General features: G+C 41.7%; 1 pseudogene; it reads right to left on the minus strand.

Moving 5' to 3' along the window:
- Positions 1-6,613: 6,613 nt before the first annotated feature.
- Positions 6,614-6,729, minus strand: LOC116596604 (annotated as a pseudogene).
- Positions 6,730-7,906: the final 1,177 nt, after the last annotated feature.

Here is a 7,906-nt window from a genome sequence, read left to right on the forward strand (position 1 = left end):
TGCCTGCCTTTCTTATTCAGCAGTGTTCTTTCCCTTTAGACACTAGCACATCAATTGTCCCTCCTGTCCACCATGACATACTATCACTGTGGTGTACTCAGTCCTGCATTTCCACTCAAATTTGACCCTCCTTCTTCTTTATGATTCTCTCTGAATGGACTCCTCCTTCTTTCTAAAAGATACCATGAGACATCAACTATCCTCTGAACAAGTCTCTGCTTAACTACACTGCCTTCTATATTTTGCAAGATATCCGAGGGATACTGAAGCCTTTAGAGTGGACCTCATGAAGGGGCCACTGACAATGTCACTTAGTTCTAGCTGGTGCCATCCAGGAAGGGAGGCATACACTTTCAGCTCAGGAAAAGTGATCCCTTGTTCTGTTTATGGCTATTTATTATTGTTAATGTATTTATTCTTGTTCCTCATACTTCTTAGAAAAATATTTTTTCTTTTTTTTAAACATTAATTTATTTACTTGAGAGAGAGAGAGAGCAAGCCAGGTGGAAGGGTAGAGGGTGAGGGAGAGTGAATCTCAAGCAGACTCTTTGCTGAGTAAAGAGCCTGATGCTGCAGCTCAGTTCCACAACCCTGAGAATAGGACCTGAGTAGAAATCAATTGTCAGATGCTTAACGGACTGCGGCTACTCCAGGATATTATGTTTTCTAAGCTAAAATTATATCATTCAGTTTGCTGCATGTTTTAAAATCTTAATAATAAAATTACATGGAAATTGGAATTGAGGATTTGCCCAGCTGTGTCGACTATATCCTAATGGACTTTCAACCCAAACCTTTTATTTCATGCTGTAAATCATAGAGTTCCTGCATCCTTTTCTGAAATATTTCAGAGCTACTACTGGGTAACTTTCTAGCATAGCATCAATTTCCTTGGTGTCAAGTCTTGATGTATCAGTAAATTGAATCCTTAATCTCCCTCAAGGACATATGTGAAATTTATTTACTTTAGAACTAATAGTTTCATTTTTGTAAATGAAGATTTGATCCTATCAAATCTCTGATCCTTTCAGGTAAGTCCTGGGCCAAACCAGGAAGACAGCAAGATGTGTTTTCAGTATTCCTCTGACCTTCTATGTTGATCACTCTGTCAGGGCACTATTGCCACCCTGTGGTGGACCACATATGTTGGTTGGGTGAAATGGAACTTGCATATTTTGTCCAACATGTCTGCATCAGAAAGTACACATTTTGGAAAGAGTTCTTATTCAACCATGTGCTTTTTTTCTTTCAAAAGTAGGAATTTTAATTTCTGCTCAGTTCATTGGCATTTTGTCCAGATTAGTGGTCCTATAGGTTAGTAAGGTATAGAGGAATATAGAAGGATATAGAAGAACACATAACTTCATTTGTATTTTTAAAAATCTAAACATAACAAAGGAACTAAACTCTAGTACAACTTTAACTATGGACTGACTCAGGCTCTCTCATTTGGTTTACATGTTGGTTGGTTGTTGGGAGGTCACCTGTCAGATGACCTGGACTCAAGCCATGCTGAGGGGCAGAGTGGGTCACAGGAAACAGCTCAGTGGGATGGGATACCTAGTGTGATGTGCATGAGTGTGTGAGCATTTGCATGTGTGTGTGCATGATGTGTGACTTGTGCATGTGTGATCTGTGGGGTGTGTGTGTGTGTGTGTGTGTGTGTGTGTGTGTGTGAATGAGCATGTGTCTGTGTTGGGGGCAATAGGAGAGGAGGCTATGGTTTATACTTAAAAGTTTGATCAGGGAATGATGTAAAATTCAGTATGTTTTGCTAAATTATTTGGGTTTTATCTAGAAAAGTGCAAAAATTGGATCATATTGACATTTTCTGACATTGTAGCATAATTATGGGGAGAAGAGTGGAAGAGGATAATGAATATTGGGAGGCTGGTTAGCCATGGGTGATGTAGACTAAAGAGTGACTATAGGGGTTTTGATGTAGTGGGAGGAATGATAACCCACTATGGGTTGATGAAGAAATGGCTTTGATTTTTCATGGTCCTTTATATCCTCAACCCAGGGTGGTCCAGTACTCCAGTTTCCCTGGTTTGATCATGTCAGTTGTTTGGGCCATTGGGATAACACCAAATATAATATGATTTAAAGAGTGATGTATATTGGGACTTGCTTTCTTTTGCTGTTCTTTGGACCCCTATCACTTCCACCATGTGAGGATGCTAGCCCAGCCTGTTGAACAAAGAGACACAGTGTGGCTCTGTCACTCCTAACAGCCAAGAGCCACCCTGCTTCCAGAGGCAGGACACCCTAGGTGACTGGCAGCAGACTTCAGATACATAAATGATGCTAGTCAAAGCTGACAGAAGAACACTGGGGAGCATGTGCCCCTTCTTTTCACTACATCTGTATCATTGGGGTATATATCTAGTAGTGCAATTGCTGGGTCTTTTTAGTACAACTGTATCTTTGGGGTAAATAGTGGTGAAATTGCTGGGTTATAAGGTAGCTCTATTTTTAATGTCTTGAGAAACCTCCATACTGTTTTCCAGAATGGCTGTACCAGCTTGCATTCTCACCAAGAGTGTAAAAGTGTTTCCCCTTTCTTTTATCAAGGGCTCTCCTTGGCATCCTTGCCAACATTTGTTATTTACTGTATTGTTATTTTTTACCTTTCTAACTGGTGTAAGGTGATAAATCAGTGTGGTTTTGATTTGAATTTACCTTATGGCTAATTTGAATTTACCTTATGGCTAACATTTTTCCATATGTCTGTTAGGCATTTGTATATCTTCTTTGGAGAAATGTCTGTTCATATCTTCTGTCCATTTCTTGACTGGATTATTATTATTATTTTTAGATGTTGGGTTTGATAGCTCTTTATAAATATTGGATAACAGCCTTTTATCTGTAATGTCATTTGCAAATGTCTTTTCCCATTCCTTGGGTTGCCTTTTAATTTTATTGACTATTTTCTTGCAGAAAGCTTCCTGAAGAAGCTTTTTATCTTGATGAAGTACCAGGAGCTGAGATGTCCTTCGACAGATGAATGGATAAAGAAGATGTGATTCATATATACAATGGAATACAACTCAGCCATCAGAAAGAATGAATACCTCTATTTGCATTGATATGGATGGAACTAGAGAGGATTATGCTGAGTGAAATAAGTCAAGCAGAGAAAGACAATTATCATATGGTTTCACTCAAATGTGGAATATAAGGTACAGCATAGAGAACTGTAGGGGAAGGAAGGAAAAACTGAATGGGAAGAAATCAGAGACGGAGACAACCATGAAAGACTCTGGATTCTGGGAAACGAGATGGGGGTTACAGAGGGGAGGGGATGGGGAATGGGGTAAGTGGGTGATGGGTATTAAGGAGACACATGTTGTGATGAGCACTGGGTGTTATATGCAACTAATGAAACAAAAACTAATGATATACTATATGTTGGCTAATTGAACATAAAAAAAAAAAAAAAAAAGCTGGAGGAAGAACTACTCAGCTGAGCCTAGCCCAAATTGCCAGCTCATACAAAGTTGAGCCAAAAGAGAAAAAGGTTACTTTTTTAGGTCACTAAATTTGGGGTGCCTGGATGGCTCAGTCAGTTAAGCATCCAACTCTTGATTTCAGCTCAGGTCATGATCTAAGGGTCTTGAGATTGAGCCCCATGTTTGGCTCCATGCTTAGCATGGAGTCTGCTTGTCTCTCTCTCTGCTCTTCCCAGTTGTTTGTGCTTTTGCTCTCTTTCTCAAATAAATGAATAAATATATAATCTTTAAACCACTAAATTCAGGGGCAGCTTGGGGTTCAGCTAAAGCTAGCTGATAACCCAATGAACAGGAAACACTAGTGTTATGCCCTAATAATGGGTCCATGATTAAAGGAGCGAGACTGATACAAAGCGAAGGTCAAGCAAAGCTATATTTTGCACCAAACATCAAGAACCTAACTGAACGTTCGGGGCCGCACCTCTTACAAGAGAAGGTGACCCCTCTCCGCTTCACAGACTAGCTTTTAAGGGCTAAAGCCATACGGACAGGTCTGGCCATGCACAGGTGGCCAATGAGATTGTAACACACACAGGAAACTCCACTGAGGCTAGGTGACCAATTGAGTTACAATTTACCCTAGTAGACATTTGAACCAGCCTATTATACCTTGATTGGGATTGGTGCCAAAAGGGCTCCCAAAGGGCGGGGCCCATACTCCTTGGTAACCAGGGAGACAGTATGCATCCCCCCCCACTGATCGGATGTCTCCACCTGGCCTGACCCACCTTTGTATCTGGGCTTTGTTACCTGTAAATCCCCTGGGGGAAGGGGAGCAGGGACAGTTTCTAAATAGGTCCTTACATTCCCCCCTTTTCTTTGGAGACAAGTCAAATCTTTGACTTTTTAGCCAGTTCTATACCCTCCTTTTAACGGTTGCTAGACTGTTTTAATGACTCCAGTGTGATTTACCCAGAAAGAGTATTTCTCTACTAAGGTTATACAGAGCCCCCTCCTCCTTTTATCAGAAACAGTAGGTTAAGCCCCACCTTTTTTATTCATAATTGCTTATACCTCCCACCTACATCTTAACAACAGGGCCAACAATGAATTTAATGAACACAATTGTTTTTCGAGCCTTAGTTTTAGTCCATGATTGGTAGGGTCCATTGGCAGTGGCATCCTCCTCTGGGGGGCGTTCTCGTCCTCGGCTCATTTGACCCACATGAATCCAGGTCCTGACGCCGTCTACTTTTATTGCCATGGGGGTGGTCAGGATGACAGTAAATGGTCCTTTCCAGGGAGACTCCAAGCCTCCCACTTGGCAGCAGCGCATCCAAACTAAGTCCCTGGGTTTGCGAGGATGTGGCTCCACCTCCAATTCTGTCCCAGCGTGGGCAGCCCGGATCCCTGTATGGGCTCTTTTAAGACAGACTGTAATGCCTACAGAGACTGGATTACGGACTGAGCAGTCATTTCTGCTATAGCAACCTCTTTCTCTTTTCCTTCTTCCCATTCTAGTTCTTTCCGCATTTACCGCCTGACATTGAACACATCTATCAACCATATCTTGAGCCATATGCCCTAATTTAGAAACCTAGAACTGCTTGCCCATAAGCTCTTTAAACTTGTGTGTCCCCAAATGAGTGCCCTGATGTATTTGGCTTACTAATTTTCTTCTAGTCTTAGTCCAATCTCCTTTATAGTCTAATTTAGTCCACTCTACCATAATGAGTCCTCCCTTAGTCAGTTTGTAGAGGTCATGCCATATCCACCAACCATGGAATCCACAGCCTGCAGTATCCCAACGTCCCAAGAAGCTCCCTCATGGAGACCAAAGCCTAAGTAAGTGGTAGGGCTCTTACAAAGCTGTGTTTTCATTGCTGACATCCAATACCTTTTTCCTGCAAAGTCTGTAAGAGAGTTCTCATCCCCTGCAAGCAAGACCCATAGTCCTCAGCGGCTATTTCTACTATTCCCACTAACTCAGTCAGATTCTTCCTTTCAAATTCCTCAATTTTCTGAAGTTTCTTCCTTATATCTGGGGCTGACTGACTGGCAAAGGCAAGATCGCCTACACGAGTTATTGTCCAACTTTTCTGAAATTTACCTTGAGTTGTCTAGCTTAGGTAAACAAACATTTAACACCCATAAAGCCATGTTATTAAAACATAATTTTTTTCTCTAAAATAACCACTTCCAGAGATAGCCAAATCAGGAAATCAAGAAAAAGTTTCCCTAATCTAAAGGAGCAAACATTACAGAACTAGTAATGTTTCTAAAACATGAAGAGACACAACATTACAACCTTTGAGTTTATCTAGTCCCATGTTACTAATTCTGGTTTAGTCTGAATGTAGCCCTTACTTCTGTAAATCTTTACCCATTTCAGTTCCCAGGATTTTAACATATCAAAGACCTGTATTTGTCCTGAAAGTCTTCCCGTATGAATTTTCTTTAAGGCGGAACTCATCTTACAAGAGAACTAAAACAATTACAAATGAAAAAACTCAGAACAGATATAGTTAAATATCAAGTGATGACCCTTATCAAGACATTAAAATTTTAGGAAATGTATAGAACCTCTAGAATAATTATGGCATTTACCCAAATGCAACCCAAGGTTTATCAGTAACTTAGCATATCAAGGAAGCCTTATGAGCCAAAGAGATCTCATTTACAACTCTAGGCAGGCAAAGAGAAAACCATTTACATTTCAATTAACCAAAGAAAACTTTGCCCTTTTAAACAGAGACAACCAGCTTTTCTATACCAGTGTTTTTCCTTTTTTTTATTTTCAAGTGTGCATCCTTAAGATGTGAGTTTTCTGGGTTTCCCTCCCATCATCAATCATCCCTCCCAACATCAATGATGTTGCAGACAAAGGGAGGGGGATCTTTCAGATGCTGTCCTGCTTGCATCCCTCACGGGAACTTAGGAACATCTTAGCTAAGGTCTGTCCGTATAAACCCCAGACCAGGCTACTCCGTGGAGTAGATGACCGTTATGCCATATGACGCCCCGTGAGACTCAGGGTGCAGCCCACTCAGACTCTGTAGCCGAAGCGGTGGAGCCATACAGACACATTCACACAGTCAGGCACTCTTCAGATTCAGACAGGTTGGACACCTCCCCCCACCAGGTCTCCCCTTCCATTCTGTAGGAATGGATCTAGCTCAAACAGTGGCCCCAGGCCTGTTTTTCTTTCTTATTCAATTAGCAATAATCGCGCCTCGGATAAACCTCATTGGCTACGATACTGCCACTGCGCAAAGCTGCAAACAGGATCAGGCACCTGGTATTTTTCTCTCCTTTTTACCTATTTCCTACTTTTCTACAGAGTTGTTTCCCTTATTTCCGTCAGTCTTAATTACAATTAGCAGAATTTTGTACTTTTAGAAATACCTTACCCTCCACTGAAGACTAAATATAAACCAATTGTGAACTGTTACAACAGAATTCTTTAGATGGCAAATTTATCATTTAGTTGAGAACAAAACATGTATACCAACAGATTTCAAAAGCACAAATTTAGTTCCAACAACCAGCGCTCTAGCATTTTATCCCATTTGGTTGAAGTTTCAGGTTAGCAAAGACTTTGAAAGCTACTTGAACAATTACCCATTGAAACTCTGAGACAGACAACCATCAGTTTAGTCATTTCTTTGCTAACAGATTTCAACACAGATTTTAACACATTTTTTTTTTTACCTTAAGTTAAAAACTCTGAAGTTTCACATTTACTATTGTTAACTCAAAAGACATGTTTATCCTAAATAACCCAACAAGCTTAATTTAGTTCCAATACTGATTTACATTCCACCTGGGCCCACTCTACTTCGAATGTTTACCTGAGACCCGGGTGGGAAGATCTGGAGTGGGGGTGTTAGGTCCAGGGGAGCTCTTCTTGTTTCCCGACAGTGAAGAACAGAACAAAGTGCCACCAGAAGGCAGAGAAAGGGTTCCCAGTTCTAGGGCTCATCAGCTCCAAGAGAGGAGGACACACTATGCTTTCCTGCCAGCAAGGGGGAGGGGCTAGGCAGTCTCCATCAGGCCAGAGAGGGCAAGGAATGTCCCCAAAACAAAGTTGTTTCAGCAGCTGCTTGGGAATATTCCTTAAAGTCTCTGTCTCAAGTTAGACTAACCCCAGTTGACTCCAGTTATAGCCATTTGAAAGTCAAAGAGTTCCCTTACTCTGTTTGCCCCATTCCTTCAAACACAACAAACAGCACAGCAGACAACAAAAAGACAAGACAAAGACAACCGCAGGCCCAGCAGGTCTTACCCAGAACCTGCCACCGGTGGGGACTTTTTGATCTTCTGGCCATCCAGGGGGACTTGAACCCCCTGGCCGCCTAGGGGGACTCGAACCCCTGGTGACCACCTGGGGGACTCGAACCCCCTGACAGCCTAGGTGACCGCCTGGGGGACTCAAACCCCCTTGACTGCCTAGG

Source organism: Mustela erminea, chromosome 7 (genome assembly GCF_009829155.1).
Source record: "Mustela erminea isolate mMusErm1 chromosome 7, mMusErm1.Pri, whole genome shotgun sequence".
NCBI lineage: Eukaryota > Metazoa > Chordata > Mammalia > Carnivora > Mustelidae > Mustela > Mustela erminea.